The sequence below is a fragment of the Palaemon carinicauda genome, chromosome 26, assembly GCF_036898095.1.
Source record: "Palaemon carinicauda isolate YSFRI2023 chromosome 26, ASM3689809v2, whole genome shotgun sequence".
Classification (NCBI taxonomy): Eukaryota; Metazoa; Arthropoda; class Malacostraca; order Decapoda; family Palaemonidae; genus Palaemon; species Palaemon carinicauda.
Window position 1 is genome coordinate 95,372,932 of NC_090750.1, and position 6,447 is coordinate 95,379,378.

Below are 6,447 nucleotides of genomic sequence, written 5' to 3' on the forward strand. Positions count from 1 at the left end.
AATTGTTGAAAATTTTCGAGGAAGTAATGAAATAAAAAAAAAGGTAGAGTAAGCTAAGTATTCCAGTATTGATAGTGAGGTCAAAAGAAAAAGCAGACATAAACTGGAGAGAGTATTTAGACAGGAAGCAGCTGAGTTTGATATAGCTATGAATTCAGTTAGTGGCTATGGTGTAAAAATTGCACATAGAATTCTTAATGAATCTCTACGGGGGTAAAGAAGATGAAGCATATACTGAGCAAAAAGAGAGAAGGATCTGTAATAAGAACAAAGGACGAAGAGAGACAACTTTGGATGGAACACTTTAGTGACGTCATGAATAGGAGATATGGAGGAAATAATTTGATTGATATACCTGAACCTTGATGTGCCCATGAATGAAGTTAGTGTGTTTGAAGTTGAAGCTACCATTAAAAATCTCAGGAAATAGAAAGCCCTGGTTACGATAAAATAACTGGTTGAAAATGAAGTTAATCCCAGAATACTTACAAGAATATTTTGTAGAATGTGGTATGAAGAAGCAAAACCTGATGAATTCGAATTAAGAGTGTTGGTAAAAATGGCTAAAAACGGATATCTGTCTAATATCATCAATTAAAAAGGCATCACACATACGTCAGTTGTCATAAAAATATATATTATGCTAATTCTAAAGAGACTAGAGAGAAAGATTAAAGAAAAGCTGAAAGATTTACAACCAGTATTTAGAAAAGGTAGAAGTTGTATTGACTAAATTCTCATTTTGAGATCAAATTGATTAGGAGTCATGAAAAAAGAGAAAGCCAATGGTGTGGGAGTGTATGTAAATGTTTACTATGATTGCAACAGCAGATATTGCTGATAAAAAATGTAGGAACGTCACTTTCCAGATTGGAAACTTAAGTAATATATTTGATTATGGCTCTGATTAAAACTCAAGTAATATATTTGCTTATGGCTCTGAATAAAACCAATCCGATTATAAGATAACTAACATATAGTGTAAATTATATGTAAAATAAACCTTAGTGTCTTGACGCATATTATAGTTAGGAAACGTATTGAACTGAGATTAAATGTTCTTTTAAAGCAATAATGTAGGTAGACATAGTTGTAAAAGGTGTTTAATTATTCATCTTAATAAATTTGGAAATGATACAGCGTTAAATCGGTAGGAACTCTTTTTGATTTATTAGCACCCAAACATTAAATATCAAACATGATTCCTACAGTCCAAGCTCTCTACTTTTCTTCCACAAAATCATCGGTGTAAGATTTGAAAATTTGCATTGCAGGCACTGTTTTCCTTTTGGAAAATGAATGAAATGTATCAATTCGATGATCGGTTTACTTATTACCTAGATAAGCCATCGAAGAAATCACTTGATAGAGACTGAGGTTAAGGCTTTGATTCGTTTTGGTAATCTAATCTTGCAGTTCGTCACAGTCACTCAACATTCATTTCTATAAAAAAAACAGCCCCAGCTACAGCTGAAGAACCCCCGTTCACGTCGACTAAAGCTCCTGTATATATAAAATATATATATACATTTTATGCGATAGAAGACTTTCGTCTTATATATATATATATATATATATATATATATATATATATATATATATATATATATATATATATATAGAATAGAGAGAAGGCAAGGAAAAGGTGAGCGGAATATTTTGAAAGTTTACTGAATGTTGAGGATAAATAGGGAGGCAGATATAATTGCTGTTGCAGGTGTTGAGATGCCAGTGATGGGAGATGAGAATGAAAGAGAGATTATAATAGAGGAAGTGAGGAGAGCACTAGATGAAACGAGAGTAGGAAAAGCACCTGGTATGGATGGTGTGTGTGAGAGCTGAGATGTTGAAGGAAGGGGGTGGGACTGTACTGGAATGGTTGGTGAGATTGTTTAATATGTGTTTTATGTTGTCAATGGTACCAGTAGATTTGGTTTGTGTATGTATTGTACCACTATGTAAGGGTAAGGGAGATGTTCTTGAGTGTTGAATTCAAGGGGTATTAGTTTGTTGAGTGTGGTTGGAAAAGTGTATGGTAGAGTCCTGATTAATAGGATTAAGGATAAAACAGAGAATGCGATCTTAGAAGTATAGGGTGGTTTTAGAAGAGGTAAGGGGATGTATGTATCAGATTTATACAGTTAGGCAGATATGGGAGAAATATTTAGCAAAAGGTAAGGAGGTGTATGTTGTATTTATGGATCTGGTGAAAGTGTATGATACAGTTGATAGGGAAGCGATGTGGAATGTGATGAGGTTATATGGAATTGGCGGAAGGTTGTTGCAAGCAGTAAAACGTTTCTACAAGGTAGTAAAGCTTGTGTTAGGATAGGAAATGAAGTAAGCGATTGGTTTCCGATGAGAGTGGGGCTGATACAGGGATGTGTGATGTCGCAGTGGTTGTTTAACTTATATGTTGATGGAGTGGTGAGAAAGGTGAATGCTCGAGAGCTTGGATGAGGATTGAAAATGATAAGACGAGAATAATCATGAATGGGAGGTAAATCAATTGTTGTTTGCAGATGATACTGTACTGGTTGCAGACTCGGAAGAGAAGCTTGGCCGATTAGTGACAGAATCTGGAAGGGTATGTGAGAGAAGGAACTTGAGAGTTAATATGGGTAAGAGTAAGGTTATGAGATGTACGAGAAGGACAGTGGTGCGAGGTTGACTGTCATGTTGAATGGAGAGTTACTTGAGGAGGTGGATCATTTTAATTACTTGGGGTCTGTTGTTACAGCAAATGGTGGAGTGGAAGCAGATATATGTCAGAGAGTGAGTGAAGGATGCAAAGTGTTGGGGGCAGTGAAGGGAGTGGTAAAGAATAGAGGGTTGAGCATGAATGTAAAGAGAGTTCTATATGAGAAAGTGATTGTACCAACTGTGATGTATGGACTGGAGTTGTGGGGAATGAAAGTGACAGAGAGACAGAAATTGAATGTGTTTGAGATGAAGTGTCTGAGGAGTATGGCTGGTGTATCTCGAGTAAATAGGGTTAGGAACAAAGTAGTGAGGGTGAGAATGGGTGTAAGGAATAAGTTAGCAGCTAGAGTAGATATGAATGTCTTGAGGTGGTTTGGCCATGTTGAGAGAATAGAAAATGGCTGTTTGCTAAAGAAGGTGTTAAATGCAAGAGTTGATAGGAGAAGTACAAGAAGAAGGCCAAGGTTTGGGTGGATGGATGGAGTGAAGAAAGCTCTGGGTGATAGGAGGACTGATGTGAGAGAGGTAAGAGAGAGTGCTAGAAATAGGAATGAATTGCGAGCGATTGTGACGCAGTTCCGGTAGGCTCTGCTGCTTCCTCCGGTCGCTTTGGATAACCGCGGAGGTAGCAGCAGTAGGGGATTCAGCGTTATGAAGCTTCCTCTGTGGTGGATAACGGGGTAGTGTGGGCTGTCGCACCCTAGCAGTACCAGCCGGACTCAGTTGAGTCTCTCATCAGGCTAGGAGGAAGGTAGAGAGGAAAGGTCCCCCGTTTTTTATTTGTTTGATGTTGGCTACCCCTCAAAATTGGGGGAAGTGCCTTGGTGTATGTATGTATGTATGTGTATATATATATATATATATATATATATATATATATATATATATATATATATATATATATATATATATATATATATATATATATATATATATATGTCCTAATCCTTGTATGCAAAATATGTAAAAGTATGTGTTTTATACAGTGAGATTAATGACCTTTTTAAGAGTACTATGACTGTCACAAACTGTAGTGCGCGATCACTGAACTCTGTTATAGGTCACATGTCTTAAGTCTGATAGAGGACGTGTTGTAAGCCTACTGGTGACAGTATATTTCCATCACAGTGGAGACTTCCACAAAGCCTAAGAATTCAGCATATTGACAGAGCAACATTGCATTTACTTGTTCCGAGAGTTAAGCAGTACCGCTCGAGCGATCATAAGAGCAAGTAAGTACTCGTCTGAGAGCAGAGTATCGAACTGTGTATAGTGTATTCACAAACCTTTTTGCAATAATGTGAAAAAAAACCCATGTTCCGATATCTCATTATCCTTTGACATGGGACACAAACACACATATATATATATATATATATATATATATATATATATATATATATATATATATATATATATATATATATATATACTTATATTTATATATATATATATATATATATATATATATATATATATATATATATATATATATATATATATATATACTCATATTTATATATATATATATATATATATATATATATATTTATATATATACACATAATTATATATGTATATATATATATATATATATATATATATATATATATATATATATATATATATATTTGTGTGTGTGTGTGTGTGTGTATCACCATCATAATCATCATCATCATCATCATCAGCCATTAATAGCCCAGTGCAGGACAAAGGTCTCAGACATGTCCTTCCTCTTGCACCTGTCTATTTGTTTTTCTATCCTAGTATTCTAATCTATTCCCACAATTTTTTTTTACTTCGTTAATCCATCGTCTTTCCTTACTTTCCTGCTTCTTTCGCAATCGCTAGTGACCCATTCTGTGGTTCATAGTAGACGTCTATTATCTTTCATTCTCATAATATATCTTGTTCGTTTCCACTTTTTTATTTGCATATTGTTACGATAATTTGCTCTTGTATCCATGCGGCTCCTTTTCTGTCGCTTAGTGTTATTCCCATTATTATTCTTTCCATTGCTCTTTGAGTTGTAAGTCGCTTATTTCCTTATGTTTTAAGGCTTTAGTAAGGCTCCAAGTTTTTGATACATAAGTTAATACTGACAGGACCATCTGATTAAATAATTTTTCATTTTAGATAAAGTGGCATATTACTTTTCATTCTCGCATTTCGTTTACCAAAACCTCGCCATCCTATGCTATCTTTCTTTTAATTTAAGTTTCATATCCTTTGGAAATCCTTACTGTCTTTCCCAAGTACATATATTCTATCGTTAACTATCTTTAGAGGTTCTTCTTTAACTCTTATTTGTTTTTCTGCATTTTCATTGAACATTGTCATAGTTTTACTTATATTCATGCGAGGTTTTACATTTCTGTGTTTTTTGTTTTTGTTTTTTTTTTCTAATCAAATCTTCTATCATCTTTTGCAATTCCTCCCATGATTCACTAAATATAACTATGTCATTTGCAAATCTCAAGTTATTAAGGTATTGCCCATTAATATTAGTTCTTACAGTTTCTCAATCTAAAAAAAGAAAAATTCTTCTAAGCAATCCTGTGATTAACTTCTTTCTCAATCTGAATTTTCCCACTATCATTTTGTAGTTTTGGGATTGTTTTACTTCCTGTATACATATCTTCAAGCGTTTATCATTATTACTATTATTATTATTATTATTATTATTATTATTATTATTATTATTATTATTATTATTATTATCACTTGCTAAGCTACAACCCTAGTTGGAAAAGCAGTGAAAATAGCCCAGCGAGGAAAGGAAATAAGGAAAAACTATAAAAACTGGAAAATAACAAGAGGAATAGAAACAAGATAGGATAGTGTGCCCGAGTGTACCCTCAAACAAGAGAACTCTAACCCAAGACAGTGGAGGACCATGGTACAGAGGCTATGGCACTACCCAAGAATAGAGAACAATGGTTTAATTTTGGAGTGTTCTTCTCTTAGAAAAGCTGCTTACCATAGCTAAAGAGTCTCTTCTACCATTACCAAGAGGAAAGCCACAGAACAATTGCAGTAGATAACCTCTTGAGAGAAGAAGAATTGCTTAAAAATTTCAGTGTTGTCAAGTGTATGAGGAAAGAATAGGCCAGACTCTTCTGTGTATGTATAGGCAAATATGAAATAAGCCGTAACCAGGGAGAGGGATCCGCTATAGTACTTTCTGGCCAGTCAAAGGATTCAATAACTCTCTAGCGGTAGTATATCAACGGGTGGCTGGTGCCTTGGCCAACCTACTACTAACATAAGATTTACATATTCATTGTCTTTTAATGGCTTTCATTACTGCTGAAGATTTGACAGAATCAAAAGCTTTTACTAAATTGTCCATATGCTCTCCTCCATGCCCGTTTTCTAGGTTTATTTAAAAAAAAAAAAAAAAGCTGTTCATAATTGTAAGATTGTTTCTTCCAGCGAATTCTACGAGCATGCTTCCTTTGTCATTCCTTATGCCTGCTCCAAATTCACTTACTGCTGATTCTACCCTCTTCTTTCGACCTACTTTAGCATTGAAATCACCCAAAAAAATGTAAATTTAGTCTTAGGTTTTTTATTAGATATTTCCAGATCTTCAAAAAAGGTTTCTATTTCTTCCTCTGTATGGGAAGCCGTTGGTGCATACGTTTAAATGATCAGAAGATTACACTTTTTATCTAGTTTGATCATTAATCATGCAATTCTATTCCTATTACGACAAACTTTTTCTATGTTACTATTTCATTT